Genomic DNA, 18,007 nt, shown 5'->3' on the forward strand with positions numbered 1-18,007 from the left:
CTATGAACAGTCACACTATCGAGGTGTCCACGGTGTGAAAATATCTTCACAATGTTGAAGTTGAGCATTTCCACAGTGTGAATCACATATTCACTTAGTCGAACATGTGAACACACTGTGAACAGTCACATTGTCGAGGTGTCCACAGTGAGAAATATCTCCACACTGTTTAATTGGAGCATTTCCACAGTGTGAATCACATATTCACTTAGTCGACCATGTGAGCACGCTATGAACAGTCACACTATCGAGGTGTCCACGGTGTGAAAATATCTTCACAATGTTGAAGTTGAGCATTTCCACAGTGTGAATCACATATTCACTTAGTCGAACATGTGAACACACTGTGAACAGTCACATTGTCGAGGTGTCCACAGTGAGAAATATCTCCACACTGTTTAATTGGAGCATTTCCACAGTGTGAATCACATATTCACTTAGTCGACCATGTGAGCACGCTATGAACAGTCACACTATCGAGGTGTCCACGGTGTGAAAATATCTTCACAATGTTGAAGTTGAGCATTTCCACAGTGTGAATCACATATTCACTTAGTCGAACATGTGAACACACTGTGAACAGTCACATTGTCGAGGTGTCCACAGTGAGAAATATCTCCACACTGTTTAATTGGAGCATTTCCACAGTGTGAATCACATATTCACTTAGTCGACCATGTGAGCACGCTATGAACAGTCACACTATCGAGGCGTCCACGGTGTGAAAATATCTTCACACTGTTGAATGTGAGCATTTCAACAGTGTGAATCACATATTCACCTAGTCGACCATGTGAACACACTGTGAACAGTCACACTGTCGAGGTGTCCACAGTGAGAAATATCTCCACACTCACCTGTTGAATGTGAGCATTTTAACAGTGAGAATAATATTTTGACATAGTCCACACTGTGAACACACTGTGATCACACTGTGTGACACTGTACTCTATCCAGCAGGGACACCCCAAACAAATGTGACCTCTCAAACTACTCTACGTTATGATTTAAAAAATGCTCACCATGTCCATTGTGCTCATGTTCCAAAGGTGAGTAAATATTAAAGACAATAAACATCTGACAATAAGTTATGTTTTACAATAGTCCAGTTACATGATTCACATGACCACAGCGAAAGTTCACATCGTATCATTATTTACATCATAAATAAATAAGATGACTAAGATAGAGAGAAAAGAGGCAGTATAATCATAGAACAAAAATATCAATACAATTATCAATTGAAGAATGTTGTTTCGTACAAAAATTTTATATACAGTCGATGCTATGTACCAGAACAGTAATGGCTCCCAAATTAACCCTCGTGAATTCCACATGAACTTAAGTATTATCTGATCTCGTTCGTATCCCGATTAACGGGCTTCTTCTTTTTTCTTGATTTTTTTTCTCAATATTTTGGGAGATACTTAAGTTAACTCTAAACAAAATTCGAAAAATCAAGTCGTACTAAGATATTGCTGGTCATATTGATTAATTGTTAGCATCAATCAGTTTTTACTATCTAAAGAAAGAAATATATATACATAGGCATACAAAATGTATATTTCTTTAAAAAATATATATTTGTGTTTCTTTCTAAATGGATAGTCAATAAATTGAAGTTTTCGTTAACGTCTTTTGATTTATTATTTTTAATGTTGTTAAGTTGAGAGATGGGGAGATAATGGACCTATAGTGAAGTTAAGGCTTCACTTATTTTCAAATATAAATTGTACACTGTGATGAAATACAGCGAATGAATTTGAGGAAAACAATACACTGTATGATTCCATTATAGTATTACCTTTACTCTTAGATAGAGATTTGTTACCACAAGGAAGTGTATCTTTCCAGTTTTGGGCTAACATTGCCGAAAGATTGCTAGACCTCTCCTCGTTATCCTTCCCCGGCATGTCATCTACAATCAAATCTACTGTAAATTTGGTTCGCCCGACATTGTTTTCACTCCAACATGTGTAAAGACCGCTCATGTTTTTAGTAACGTATGAAATATGTAGAGCATTATGAGGGAGCATAGAAACCCCATATGGTAAGGTGTCCTTACTAGAGGATGGTTCCCGCCCTAGAAACGTGACCGACCAGTAAGTCTTGTCGGATGTGAAGATAGGGCAAGGTAGCTCAATCATTTTCTCACCCACAAATGAAAGTAGAGTTTGGTATGGTAGAGAGCAGAGCTGTGGTCGACAGACGAAGGTGTCCTCGGCAATCAGATCAGCCAAAGAAGAGTTGAAGAAAATCGACTCTGGTTTAAGACACTTAATGGGCTTTATTGGTTCCACTGTTGGGCGTAGGGCCAAAAGAGTTTTGATGAAGTCACAATCACATGACCAAGGATTGTTTTGTAAGAACATTGTGATTGGCTTCAAAGGGAAGGTTCGATAGCCCAAATCAATTGTTGCGAGTTGGTTGCCCTCAAGATAAAGATCCATCAAGTATGTCTGATGCTGTAAGGAGCCTAACTCAAAGAACAGAATATGGTTGTAACTCAAATCTAGCTTCCAGAACTGCTGATGGTTGTCGAATGAATCTACTGATATGCTTCTTATTCTATTATGGGACAGAACGAGGGTGTATGCCAAGCTATTATTTGGTATGCAATATTTGGGGACAGAAGTGAATGTGTTATTGGACAAATCAAGCAGCGACAAAGTCTTCGTCAACATCTTATGACAGTGATTCCCAAGACTTAATGAAGACAGGTTTAACATCTCTAGCATTGAGAAGTCTAAAGTTTTGTTTTCATGCATATTCATGTTTCCCCCGAAGTACTCTCGAAAAGCCAAATTTCCATGAAGGTCCAGGTTTTGTAACGTTGGAATATTTTGCACTAATTCTATAGTCATATTTGAATATGGTATGGAGGAAAAGAACAGGACCCGTAAACCATGTATTGCCGAGAATTCTTGATTCGAAATGCGTATTAAAGGATTTCCACTTAAGTGAAGATATCTTAGCTCTCCGATGTATGAAAACAACCCAGAAGGAAGGTAGACAAGAAGATTTCTTTCTAGATTCATTATCATAACAAACTGGAGACCGAAGAAGGCAAAAGAAGATATATCAACTATATGGTTATCATCTAATTCCAGAAATGTGAGTGAGGATGCTAATCTAAAGGTGAAATCGGGTATTGAAACAATCTGATTCTTATTTAGGTAAAGTCCAATCAAAGTCGGTAAAATCTTAACCTGTTTGAAATCTGTCAGATTACTGTTGCGTGCAAAAATATTGCTGCCTGCCAACAACGATAGATTTGAAGCGCCGATTGCATTATTGTTAATGTTTATATGAAGTGCTGAAGTGGCAATAATCTCACTTATTCTATTGTCTTCTATATTCAGATGATTTATTTTTCTTTCATTAAAGAGATAAGTGAGGTCTAAGTTTGTTAGTTGATTATGACTAATGTCAAGCCTTTGGACAGAGCGCAAGTTAGGTGTATTAAATTCAACGATGTTGTTAAAAGCTAAGTCCAAACTCTTGAGATTGAATGAGCTTGTTAAATCTTGTGAGTTGATTGTTTTTAGTCTGTTGTGACTTATATTCAACTTCTCAAGTGAAGTAATGGCATCAAGAAAGCTTAGGCTAGAAATTTTATTTTGGGCGAGGTTCAAAGTGTCAAGCTTTGGTAAGGATACGAAGGTTAAGTCTTCTATGGTGTGAAGCGTATTTCCTGACAAATCTAGCTCAACTAGTCTCGGCAAAGCTGTAAAGTTGGAGAGTCTTGAAATGGCGTTGTTTTTCAGGGACAGAAAAAGCAACTGATGTGAATTGATCAGGTAGTCATCATTCCATGCTGTTTAAGTATTCGAATCCAGATAAAGCCACTTCATATTTGGCAAATTTCCAAAATTTGTTAGATTCTTTATTTGGTTTAAACGTAAGTTGATGAAATGTATATGTTGATGACCAATGGTAGGAAATTCAACATCAGTAATCACGTTGTCTTGAGCGTATAGCGCTTATAAATTTGGTGTAAACAGAGTTGAAATGTTTCGCATATTATTTCCATCAACATTGAGAACGACCATATTTGAAGTATTTCTACCATAAAATGTGCCTAATGTTACCAGGTTGTTAGAGGATAGAATGAAACTTTTTGGTATACTAAGCGAATCAATGTTTAGCAACTTAGATATATCATTGCCGCGTAATTCAATACTCTCTATATTTGGAGTGTTAGTAAATGCTGTCCTACCTAAAAATTTTATCCGGTTGTATTGTAACCAAATGAACTTGATATGTAGCATATTGCAAAATGGAGATACATCTACAATTCTGTTATACCTAAGTTTGATAGTTTCTAAATTAGGTAAGTGAGTGAATACATTGTCACTGATACTTCTAATGTAGTTGTATTCTAATGAGAGTATCTTCAGCTCGTCCATCTTTTGTATTTTATCAAGGTATTCAACATTGTTGAAAGAAATTTCCAGGTCTGTTACAGCTCTTGGATACTCAAAGTTTGGCGTGGAAAGATCCTTGATGGCATTTCCATTCAAATTTAGATAGGAGACTTTAAAGGGAATTATGGGAAGATTTTTGAGGTTGTTGTATGCCAGATCAAGTGTTGAAAGGTGCATTTCTGGTGTACTACGAAGCGTTTGTTCATGCCATTCTACCAGAGAATTCCGTCTGATGGATATCACGTGGATGAATGGTAATGACCCAAGGTATGGGATATTCCGGAGAAAGTTGGAGTCAAGATCTATGAACACAAGTTTTGTTGCATCATCAAAGACTTGCTTCTCGATGAAGCGCAGCTGGTTGTTTGACAGTAAAAGCATACCCAACCTTCGTTGGCATGAGAATGATTCTCTCCTTAGTGTCGTGAGGAAGTTTCTCCGTAAGTTAAGGACACCGGTGTTGCATGGTAGTCCCTGCGGAATACTCTCAAGGTCAAGACCTGTGCATGCTACATCGATCCGAGATCCCCGCCTTTCGCAGTCGCAACCCTTCAAACATAGTGCACTGCAGGTTCCTTCAAGCACGAATAGTAGAAACAATGAGAAAATCATTTTAATTCCACAAGTGCATCCATCGCCCAAATGAGAAAGACAAAACAATTCAGCCAATGGATCCTATTTTGACAGTGATCTCTGGTGCATACAAATATGTTTTAGATTAAATACTCTGTTCCACAGCCGTTTATTCATAAGTCAAGATCAAGGCAGTTGATATATCCTCGCTTTTGGTATGAAGTTCGTAATCTTGCACATAATAAACGTCTGCTTGGTGATAATACATTTGAATACTGAGCGAGCTACTTTTATAAGCTCTTAATATTGTCTAACCCAACAGAACACTCTGACAGAAAATAGCCACCTTTCGGAAACCTCAGGGACGGTAACATCATGGTCCCCTAACACAAAAATTAGCGATAAATCGTACATTCAATTTTCACGATTAATTGTACATTATAATCAATGGAATCAATCATAGAAAACTGTTCTACATTCATTGCTAAGCTTTGTGATACAGGCCTTATTGATCGGCTTTACGTGTGCAAAATTCTTTCACGCGACACCCGCACCATGCTGCGAGATTAAATCCCGTTTTCATGAATGTACGTCTGGTCATCATATGCCCCCATGAGCCGGCGGCGAGCCTCTACTATGACAGCTGGCTGGAGATATTCGAAATGCAGGGCCCACAATAGATTATAACATGGATAAGAAAGTGTTTTTTCAAACAAATCGAGTACATATTGAGTGAGGAAAAACTTACTGAATTTAAGTCTTAGATATAGATCATTACAGTCCATCGAATCGATATTGCATTTAATGTGGATGGTGGATCACTGGCAATTGATTCCATGGGTCAGATCACCTCTCCAGCCGAAACCATTTCGCATGCGTTGATTTGTACACAGCATATACAATAGGCCTATACGTCTAAACTTAATTCAGCCGAATTTGCGGGTTTTTTCTTTTGTTTATTCCTTCTACACAAGCGATATGCCTCTAGCACACAATGTAATGGGCATTATATTTTACTTTCCCCAGAAATGGGGGATTATATTCTAATTCCCGGGGAACCACTTCCAGTGATGAGTGGATACCAGGCACGCGACCATGGGGTTTCGAAAAGCACCCTAAACAAGGGAAGCAAGTCTTTTCCAGATTATGAAAATGCATCTCTTAACAAGTATTTGGCTTGTGAAACCTTACAAATATTGGAAATATAATTTTTTATCCCTTTTTCCGTATTTTAAACACCTTTTTTTACCCTTATAACGTTACATAGGCCTATACGTAACGTACTTGCCCACTCTGTCCCCTTTTACGCGTGGTCGCGCCTGGTATCCACTCGTCAATGGAAGTGCCCCCCCCCCCCGGGCGGCCTCTCGAGCTCTGGGAGGAACCAAATGTGGCTCTGGAAAGTCGTCCTAAATCGGACATATCGCTGTTACCATAGTAGCAACCAGAATTTTGCATACAAAACGCATATTGAATGTTTCCGTTGCAGATGCGAAACGAAAAAAAAATCTCATGTCACACAATTTGCATTGCAGGACAGAGTTTTACAACCATGACGACGGGCCCAAAAGTCTCTTCCAAAATCAACTACCGTCGTAAATAAGCGTTCGCGTTCTCCAACGAAAGGTCGGGATTATATCCGACCAGTACGTGCAGTCTTATATTTTGTATTTTCAGTAATGAGTTTCAGAATTCCGTGGTATTCAGTGGTGTTGAATGGCTTCATTTATGTCTATTGAAAGAAGATTAGAACCAGAGGCGACGGAAAGTCAGGCTCATACATTGAAATAGAGGTGCACCTATTGTTTGGCAGACAAAAGGTGCCCCTCCACTTTCTTTGTCCGAGCCTGATGTTCCGCCGCTTCTGATTAGAACAATTAGACACCTGAGGCATCGTTTTTCTTCATTTCTTTCATACTGATTTCATTAGCTAATCAGATGAAATACAAATATCACAATAAACATGTCCTGTGAAAGTGACCTGCGACCTGATATTCACGCTACGACGAAAGTTGGAAAATCTAAAGAACAATTGAAGCTTATATGAAATGATTAAACATTCCAAGAGGAATATTTATTGCTGTATATTTAATTAAGAATGCACCCACCATTGTATATAAACTCTAAAAATGTATGATCGTGGGATGTAGGAGAGTTAAAGTACTTGAAATTCTGAATGTATTTTTCTAAGTACTTGCAGGTTGAACATTTTTCATACAGATTCTCTATACAGTATTCATTTTTTTCTTCAAATTTTCCTTCAAATCTGATACTAGTGATTCGATAGTTTTGTTAGAAATTTATTTTAAAAGCGAATTTTATGAGTTTGGTTGACCCCCGGGGCCAAAAGTACATTCTTTATAAAGTATTTTAGCCTTTTTATACCCTCGCAAATTGGACCGTAAACACGTAGTTTTCCTAGCGAAACATATACCCTTTTTTCATAATTTTAGTGTTTTGGACACCCTGATTACGTTACATACGTAACGTGTCCTATCTTGAATTTTTACATGATTGCTAAGAAAGCATGAATGCTTGTAAGCAGGCAACCAGAGGTCCGACGCCTTAAGGTCCTCTGCGAGGGACCTAGTAATAACGATCAATGTCTTACCAAAGGGCAGTAGCGCTCCAAGTGGGAATCGAACCTGGGTCACCGGAACCCGAAACCCCCGCTCTACCGACTGAGCTACATCGCGCCTCCGCATCTCAAAGGATATCTAAATATGTATTGCAATATGTTGTTTCATTGTATAATAGTTTGATAGGCACTATCCATAAGTCAGAACGCAAAATGGATTATCAATGAAGTAATGCAAGAAAATAGTCCTTTTGAGGTTTCATTCTTGAGAAAAGTTGATTGGGTATTGGCTCGCTTCTTGGACATTATATTCAGTTATCAACGAGTCCTAATTGTCTAGTCATGCGCTGCAGATGGACTTAAGGAAATTATATCCTGTTTATGAACTACTTCGTAGTTAGGTCTCGAGAAACTTCCCTCAAACGATCTTCCCCTTCTTCAGCTGCCTGGATGGGTACTCAATTACTACAATTTTACTTCGTAATTAGGTTTCGAGCAATTTTTCTCAAATGACCTTCCCCTTCTTCAGGTGGATAGGTACTCAATTACTGCAATTTTACTTTGTAATTAGCTTTCGAGCAACTTTCCTCAAACGACAATCCCCTTCTTCAGATGGATAGGTACTCAATTGTTGCATTTTTTCATGTTTGTTAAATTAAAAATGTTACTTTTATATAAGACCAATTTAAGGGACACGACTTAAGTAGGTTGTGCTTATTCAAAATTTGAGAAAGTTTCTATTTTAATGACAAGCATTTTCCCGTGCCAAACAACACTGCATGACTGAACAATTTGTTGCTATTCCTTGATGGGAAACAAGCATTAAAAAATGTAAAGCACTATTCCGCTAAACCATCTATTTACCTTCATCTGCTCTTGCGCAAATGGTAATGAGGAAATGGCTCCTATATCTACTCCCCCTCAATATATATCCAGACTGTGAAAATAATAGACTGATAATAATAAGTTGGGTGCCTAAATTGCCCTCGAAATACAGGTTGAAGAGACGTCGTAAGTCTTGTATTGTTGTATTATATCCTATAAATGTAATGAATTTTTGATACCAGTTCCTAAAAAGTGTAAACCACCCCCTATACTCTACATTCATGGGTCATGCAATATGAAGAATAGGTTAACTCCCATTGTGAATTTACTACTTAAAAAAACTGAGCTGAGTCTTCCATTTTATTATCCTTACACCATGCACAGTAAAAAGTAATTGACAAGTAATGAGAGTAATTACTCTGTAATTTAATTACCGGGTAATATTGAGGTACAAGAACTCTCTTTTTATACTCTTCTTTTTGTCTTTTCCCATTTTCTTCTTTGTTTCTCCATCTCCCTCTCCTATCAAAAAACAAAGACAAAACATTATCACTATTTAAGAAAATAACTGCCATGCACCTGCCCCTCGTAGCACCGCATCTGCCATTTCTATACTAATCATCATGAGACTTGAGATTTTGGGTTTACTAGTACTCACTTTTCCACCCATAAACTAAAACAAAGTACAATTAATGTAAAAATGCATAAGTCAAAATATCCGAAGAGTTCAATGTCAATTATTGTACTACTACATAAGATAGAAGAAAAGATGCCTGGGAACAGCTATGATGAACAAAATGTAACAGAGCAGCTGAAATATTATTCAAAAATAATTGATTAGGGCAAGACCCTGTTTAAAAAATCCAGTATGTACAGTGACGTAGTGGGGCGGAAAACATTCTAGAGGGACACTTTACAAAATATTTTGATCTAAAGCTTTGCCAGGTTTACCTATAAAAAGGAGGAAGAGTAGACATGAGAGAGCTGGAGAGACAGAGCGGGTTTTGGGGCGGGGGAAAACACAGAGAAAGCTTGGACGTTCAAATTGTCACGAACGATTGTGGTTACATATTTTGTCTGTACTATTCTTTTTAAATATTTGAATTACAATAAACAAGCATTCCGACAGGTTCGGCACTGAATTTGTAATTCATGAAAATTAATAATAAATCTTGTTTTGCCTGGTAAACCAGTTTGGGGTCGATCGAGTGTCTGGTTCAGATTCTTTGAATAAAAGAAGACACTGGACCTTTAAGCCCCCATCACACTTATTCCGAATCAAGCAGAATTGGCCTGAATGAAAGGACTATTGTTTGACCACCAGTTGGTCATTTAAATCTACTTCGAACACCGTTCGAAAATATCCCTCGAATGTTTTGAACATGACCAAAACCTTCGGGACGGCCAAAAGAAATGACAAAAATATTTCGAATGCACTCAGAATGCAGTCAGGGTATTTAGAATGCCCCTAGAATGTCCAAGAACGTAGCACGAATTATCAATCTGACTCCATTGCGGTTCATTTTGACTAGTGTATGATGATTCACCTGGTCAATTTACTGAATTTCAACTCCAGTTTGGTGAATTCATAAGTTCCTCCCAAAAATTTCTAGATTTTTTGAATATTTTTTTTTCTTTCCAGCTTCTGCTTGATTCCTGCATGCTGATTCCGAATAAGTGTGATGGGGGCTTTAACACTGCATCCAATATGACAATGAAAAAAAAACGCATTGATGATCATATATCCATTGGAAGCAGGGGTGCTGTTGGGTATTTTGTACTCAAGCAGCACCCCCTGGAAATTAGGTTGGTATGGTAAAATGTAGACATTTGACACAAATCTCCGTTATTTTTGGACAGCAGGAAAAACTTTATCTAATTGTTATTATTTTTTGTTGTAATTTTTTTTCTGACCTAAATGAAATTCATTTAGTTGGAATAAATCATTTTTGTTGTCATTGTCCCCCATCTACACAAAATTCCCTTTCATTTTGGAGTGAAAACATTTTTCCCCTTATCTCTTTCATTTTTGCCTCTGCCATCTTTACCTTTGCCATTTTTAACCCCGCCATTTTTACACTGTTAGAAAATTTCTACTTAAATTAACAAAGATTCCTGCAGCATAGTCTCGAGAACACCTATAATCTTACTGCACTGTGTACACACTAAGAAGTTCGGGTTCGATATTACACCCCTAGGGGTGCACAGGCTTGTCTCTATACGAGTACCCCTAGCGGTGCACACGTACACCCCGAATAGGGGTGTACAGTGTGCACCCCTATATGGGGTGTCCATCTGCACCTTAGAGGGTGTACACGTCTACCCCTTTTGGTGCATACCCCCACCTGAAATAACAAAAAGATTGTCCAGACTTCCGGTCCATTCACTTTTTGTATCGATTTTTTAGATCCCTTAGTTGGGACTCGAACTCACAGCGTTTTATCTGTAGACAAGATTCTTCCCGCTATGCCAGAAGCGCTGAGACCAGATGAGGTCTCTAGCGGCATGATCAAATTCTTTTTTTTTTTTTTACTTGTGCTGATGGTTGTGATTTAAGTAGTTCTATTTACTGTTTCTCCAAATGTATACGTAATCAAATGTGTTTTTTGAAACAATTATCATCAAATAGATATTACACATATAACAAATCATTTCACTTAGGTAAAGTGTGGCGTTAGTGCATTGTTATTTTGGGTAATCTTCGATCACAAATCAACTTTAATTTTATCTATACCATACGTCTACTAGCGAGACAGGTGAGGTGCACGCAAAGAGTACAGGGGCCGATTGCACGAAAGGGTCTTTCCAAAGACCGTCTTTCGTGTCGCCCATCTTTTATGATGCGCTATAAGCGGGGTGTTTCTGAAATTTATAATAAACAAATAAAATTCGTAAGCTTGCTTTTAAATCAAATTTTGTGTAATTTCATGCGATATCAGATCATTTTATAAACAAATATTTTGTTTATTTTAACGGACAAATAAAATGTATTTGCAGATAATTTATTTGAAATGCGTTTCACATGGCGTATCATAAAAGATGGGCGACACGAAAGACGGTCCTTGGAAAGACCCTTTCGTGCAATCGGCCCCAGGGGTGTACAACAGACACATACTCTCGCATAAGAGCTAACTTGCACATCGATGGTATTGCGAGGTGTACGCACGTATTGTACATCCCATTTGCACGGGGATTTCTTAGTGTGAAATCTTACATGCATTTGTGTAAAATTACAAAAAAAATGGTATGTGGTGTGTGTAACCTTACATATTTATTGTAATAGAACTGTTTGCTCATTTTTTTAAACAGACTTGTTCTGTGAAATTATAGAAAAACTGTAAAAAAAATATCTCCTGATATCACAACTTACAGAATGATTTGGTTATTTCTTTCTGTAATATCTTCTGTTTCTTCTAACAGTGTACCTCTGACATTTTTACCTCTGCTATTATTACATTTTCCATTTTTACCTCTGCCATTTATGCCTCTGCTATATATACCTCTGCCATTTTTGCCTTCGTCATTTTTACCTCTGCCATTATTACCTCTGCCACTATTACCTCTGCCATTTTTACCTCTGCTATATTTACCTCTGCCATTTTTACCTCTGCCATTTTTGCCTTCGTCATTTTTATCTCTGCCATTTTTACCTCTGCCAATATGACCTCTGCCATGTTTACCTCTGCCATGTTTACCTCTGTCATTTTACCTCTGCCATTATTACCTCTGTCGTTTTCACCTCAGCCATAATTAGGCCTACCTTTGCCATTTTTACCTCTGCCATTTTTACTTAGCACCATGGAATGCTTGATGTGTTCCTTTAAAACACCAACTGGCATTGACAGGTGTAAATCATACATCGCTATATTTACAGTGTATCAGGCACTTGGTTTTTATTTTTAAAGTGTAATAATCTAAATGAATTTACAATTGCCTTACCTCTTTGTTGTGATTTTCGTCGTACTCATTTTTCGTCACCATCAGCAATATATCCCTCAACTGGAAATCACCAGATGATAACTTTTCAACGCGCTTGGGAACGCCATCAGATGTCATTTTGCCTCCAGGAATGTACTTGAAAATAACCTAGTTTAGTTTACTACAGGTATAGTCTCTAAGTCCCTTTCATCAGGGGATCAAGAAAGAAAGTTTCCTAGCAGAATTTATCTCAGCGTGTGCATATTATTGGACGCGGATTCAAAACAGTTATTTTGAATGAACTATTATCCGGACTATTATAACGTGCGTCATATACCTAGATTACAATAAAAGTCTAATATTCTTTGATTGTGTGCAGTAGGTATGTATTGAATATTGACTGATACGACTGGTGCAAAGTCCAGTAGATAAGTGGACCTAATTTTTCTAATATTCTTATTTGTGTTCCTTTATTTGCTTTGTTCTTATTTCATTTCATATTTTCTTTCGGCTTTGTCACCACGTTTTTACGTGTTCTTTTTTTTTCAGAGTAGAAGTAGGACGAGTTCATGAAAAGTGTAAATGTTTACTAATACAGGGATTGTTTTATGATTTATGATATCAAATTGAACTTGTTCGGTTACTTTGTTCTTTGTTTCTTGATAGTCCTTTTATTTGCTTAAATTTCGCATGCATTTTATTGTTATTTACCTTAAGTTTGTGAGTTTGAGACAAGTTTAATGCAAGTGAGAGAAAAGAAAATCACCTACTCTATATTACTTCTGCTTTATACGCACCTTCTATATTTCATACACTTTTTTAGACAAAAATAAAATAATTAAAACAAAATTTACAAATCTTCAACACAGAGTAGAATTATTTTACTTTAAACAGATGCTCCAAACGGATTACCGTGTAAAAATAACAATCAGGTGGTTATTTTTACGTTTTTGAACATGGTTTTGGAAAAAAGATGGGCTGAAGACCCCATCCCCTCCCCCGCCCCCTGGCTCTGCGGCACTTGTATTAAGAAACTTTAACATACTTCCTACGTCCGCCCTTCCAATAGACTGGGTTATGACCAAAAAATATGATTTTTGTTTCTTTCTCACTTCTCTCGCTCACATTTTTCAGACTGTAGACAGTCATGTATAATGACGAGTAAGTCATGTCCTGCCCCTTAAGGAAGTTGGTTCTTTATGCCAGAAAGGTTTCTGCGTACAGTGATGCTAAAAAGTTAGTGAACCCCACCAGAAAATGCACAACTTTATGCTGAGTTTGAACATAGACAACAATGCTACAATGTCCCGCGATCCCCCCCCCCAAAAAAAAATACATTGAATGTAATATTTTATCACCTGACTTCACAATTGAATATCTAAAAGATGGAAAATTTTGAACACTTTTCTGGCAGATTCACTAACTATTTAGCACCACTCATCAAAACAGGTCCTCAGAAAGTCGATTTAAGGCGAATATTGATTTATGTGTGTGTGTTGTGTTTTTTGGTTGAAAATACTATTTTCAATCTCAAAATAGAACAGGCTTCTCGCACGGTCAATGTAAGCCCAAACATAATATTAGTCTGGACCTATATTATGCATGCATATTGCTTAGACGTGTATAAAGTGAAAAAAATAAACAAAACTTAATATACACCCTGGTTTTCGGCATGAATATTTTACAAAATTTATAGGCAATTTCCAAATTTTAAGCAAAGACCTTAGAAATGTATAAAGCATTGCTGTATAAACATTTATTCAAACTTTAAACAACACATGATCAGCCCATCAACCGAGTGAGTTAACTGTTATACCCTGATTATGCATGGATCACAAAGTCAGAAAAACAAGCCATGGTATGCTGGTATGGAAGAACACTTGAATTCTTAAAAAAAATATTTACAAAAGATGACGTTGGAAACAAACTCCGGAGTAAAAATGACCGGTGTGGTCCTTTATACTTTATAAATCTAAACAGAAAAAAAAACATTGTTTACAATGTTACAAATCCGTTTAATCTATGGACTTTACAACTGCCTCCCCCCCCCCTTGAAAGTGAAGACTTTTTTTTTGCTTGTTAAACTTCTTTGTGGACGAAATGTCCTTAACTTTTTCTTAAAAACTTTTTTTTCCTTGTCAAATTTTTCCTCGGCAAAATGTGCCCCTCCCGCCCTTTGGAAAATCCTGGATCCGCCCCTGGCCTTTACAGTAGTTGTGTAAACAAGTGCTTAAAATCTTAAACAACTAACATTTTCAATATTTAATCTTCACTAGATTAAACATTCTTGTTTTAAACTGTTATACAGCTGTTTGAAAGTTCATATAGTAAACAGCGTTGTATAAATATTAAACAACGCTTTTACTGTGTAAACCAAGTTTTTGCTGCGTGAAATAATTTTCCTACCTTCTTGTTTGTATCTTCGTTGTACTCATCTTCCATTACTTTAATCATGGTGTCCTTTAATTGAAAATAATACGACCTTTCAGCGCGCTTGGAAATGACATTAGATGCCATCGTGGCTCCTCCAGAAAAGAATGTCAGTATAATGGTTTGCATAATACAGTTATATATAGGCTCTGATTAAATAATATATTTTATGACGGCGACAATGAAAACGGAATTTAACTATTTCTCGTTATATTGAACGATTCAAGGCTGCTGAACAGATTTTTGAACAATGAAGCTTTAAATCTTTGTCATTGACATACAAAAGATTGACCACAGCGACTGACGTCAATAATGATCAAGGCCATGCAGTGCCAATGCAAATCCATTGAATATAACGATTTTTTTACTTTGTTCCCATCATTGTCCTGATTCTTTCATTATTTTTTAATCCTATTTCATCATACCCTATGTTATGTTTTTCCGTTTTTGTTTTGTTTTCTTCCCACTTTCTTCAACATTTTTCAAGTAATTTACATGGAAAGGTCTGCCTTCGCGCCCAAGCTTTGATTTCCAGTTGGTTCTTTTTTGTTCTAGATTATTTGTTGTTTTGCATTATAAATGTTTGTTGAAATTGAAGTGAAAAAATAATAAATTCAACAAATGCGAAACAATCAATCAATCAATCAATATTTGAATTATAAACAGAGACGGTGGCACCACGGGGAGGGGGGGGGGAGAAGGAGGAAAATGGGGGCAAAAGAGGAATAAGATAAAAACCAATAATAAAGTGAAATAAAGATAAAAGGAAGATGACTAACGAGAGGTCTGTGTTGTGTAACTCTGTAAAAAGCTGAAAATATCTCAATAATTCAATTGAGAAAAAAATATGACGACATCTTTATGCCTCTCCCCCCCCCCTCCCTCCATCAATATACCCTGGTCTGTATATATGCATACATCCCTTTCTGTGTTCATAAAAAGTCCGTTTAATTGCAATATATCTAGAGATTTTATGTAATTTATCTTCACAAGTTTGAGATATGACTAGAGCAAAAGTAAAGCGCGCACCTGCCACTACCTCCACACCCCCCCCCCTCCCCTCCCCCTCTCTCTATCTCTCTCAGATATACACAAGTAGGTAGTGTTATTCAGGATTCGGAGATCCATTGGTCCAATGGCATAAACTTTTTAAATACAATTATTACAATATAAAAAAGGGTACTTATGATCCATAGCATACCAACCATCAATGAATAAGTTCAAGTCCGCGAAAGGCAAACGCAGCATTAAACATGTTGAATGCATTATTGAAACAATTAAAAAGAGAAAGACCGTCATGATTAACAAAGTCGGTAATATGACCAAAAATAACAATAAACAATAAATTTGGCCGGATCTAAGGATGTGGTCAATATATACATAAAATTGTCTCTAAAATTCCTCATTCTGGTCACGATCACAGACAACTTGAAGGCCAAATTTGTCATTTCCTTTGCGACCTTCCAAGTGGTTATTTGATCTTTGGTCCAACAGTCAACAGTTTCTAATCCAATCCAAAGGTCATTTGATATGTCGCCTTTTCCTTTCAGTTACAAAGCGCTGCGCACACACTTCTCCATATTTGGGCAACTAACTAAAACAATATTATAATTAAACACCTCAAAAATGGTCAGCTTAGTCCATGCAATTCATTGTCCTTTATAGCAAAATGCTAATGGCAATGGTTTAGCAAACGGCTCTTTTCTAATGGCAATAGTAATGGTTTAGCAAATGGCTTTTTTCTTATGGCAATAGTAATGGTAGTTAGCAAATGGCTTTTTTCTAATGATAATAAGGGCTATCGGATCCAGATTTCCACAAGTGCCGGAATCAGGGGGCAGAAAAGTGTTCTGAGAATAAATTGTTTTAAAAACAACAAAAAGGGGTTCCCGTCCCGGCTCCCAATCTCCTGATTGCCTTAAAAAGAGTATACATGCAAATAAGGGGGGGGGGGGTGGTCCCGATCACTATACACCCTCCCCCAAAAAAGAGAGAAAAATATCACCACTATCTACAACAACAATAAAACTCAGAATTGGGGACGTAATTTTCACCCTCACTGCCAAAGGATTTAATGCAAGTGGTACTTCCATACTCTATGGGTGACATGGGAATAAATGTCATCGTCATTGTCAGCTTTGGACGAGGGCCACGCGTGCACTAGCTCGTTATTAAAAGGTATCAAAAACACAGATTTAAAAAAATTGTGGTTTTGAAAGACTAGTGGTCAATGGTCAGTCGCGGGGTCAAACGTATATAGAGTATATTTTTTTTCCAAAGTTTTTTTTTTTTTAAGACTAGCCAAACGTATAAGTTATGTTTTTTCCCCTTAGCATTTCCCCGGGTTTTTTTATTATTACCTGGTGAATTTTGGATGACACTTATTTAGAGTGTTAATTAGTTTAGGCCTATTCTCTAACTGCACTGGGGGTAAGCAATACCCATGAATAAGGTTTTTCTATAAACTTAATTGTTAGCAAGTAAACAAAACTTGTTTAGGGGTCATATATTCTGGCGACAACTTGTTTAGATCCAGGAGCCAAAATGTGTAAATGAAGCCCGCGAAAAAAAACTTGTTTAGGGGGTTATTTTGCACAATAATTTGGTCACGCATGTGTACAGCAATACATTTGACTGCCCCCCGGCCTTTATTGGGCCTATTTTTTTTTTTTTCGTGTCAAAGATTTTGGATGTGGAAAAAAAAGTTGGCCTATATAATTGCTGACTCAGTTGCGGTCAAACTGTACTGCTGGCATTAAAAAGAAAAAAGAAAAAAAAAACGTCTGGCTGGATCCGCATCCGAAAAAAGAAAAAGAAATGTACATGTAATTGCTAATCCAATTACCTGATATAATTCCTATGGTGTGGTCTATAGTGTGGAACGTATTTGAAGTTCTGCCAGTGAAATTTAAATCACATAACGCTGAAACTATTTGAAATATCATAAGTGCAAAATAAATTATCATGTAGGGCCTATACAATGAGTTACCCTTTGTTTTGACGTCAATTTTCCCTGTTTTAATTTTGGATTGGTATTTTACTCATTTCATTGTGTTGTTTGTACACACCCTTCTCTCTATAGATCTCTTGTCACTAGCGTACCTAAGGGGGGCAGGGGGAAGACTGCCCCCCTGACGAGTCACAACTCATGCAGGGGACGTAACCCTGCCCCCCAGCCCCCCCTGACGAGAACGTGAAGACCTTTTTATTTATTTATTTTTAAATTTGCTTGTGCAATTTTTTTTGTGGTTGAAGA

The sequence above is a fragment of the Lytechinus pictus genome, chromosome 15 (assembly GCF_037042905.1).
Source record: "Lytechinus pictus isolate F3 Inbred chromosome 15, Lp3.0, whole genome shotgun sequence".
Classification (NCBI taxonomy): Eukaryota; Metazoa; Echinodermata; class Echinoidea; order Temnopleuroida; family Toxopneustidae; genus Lytechinus; species Lytechinus pictus.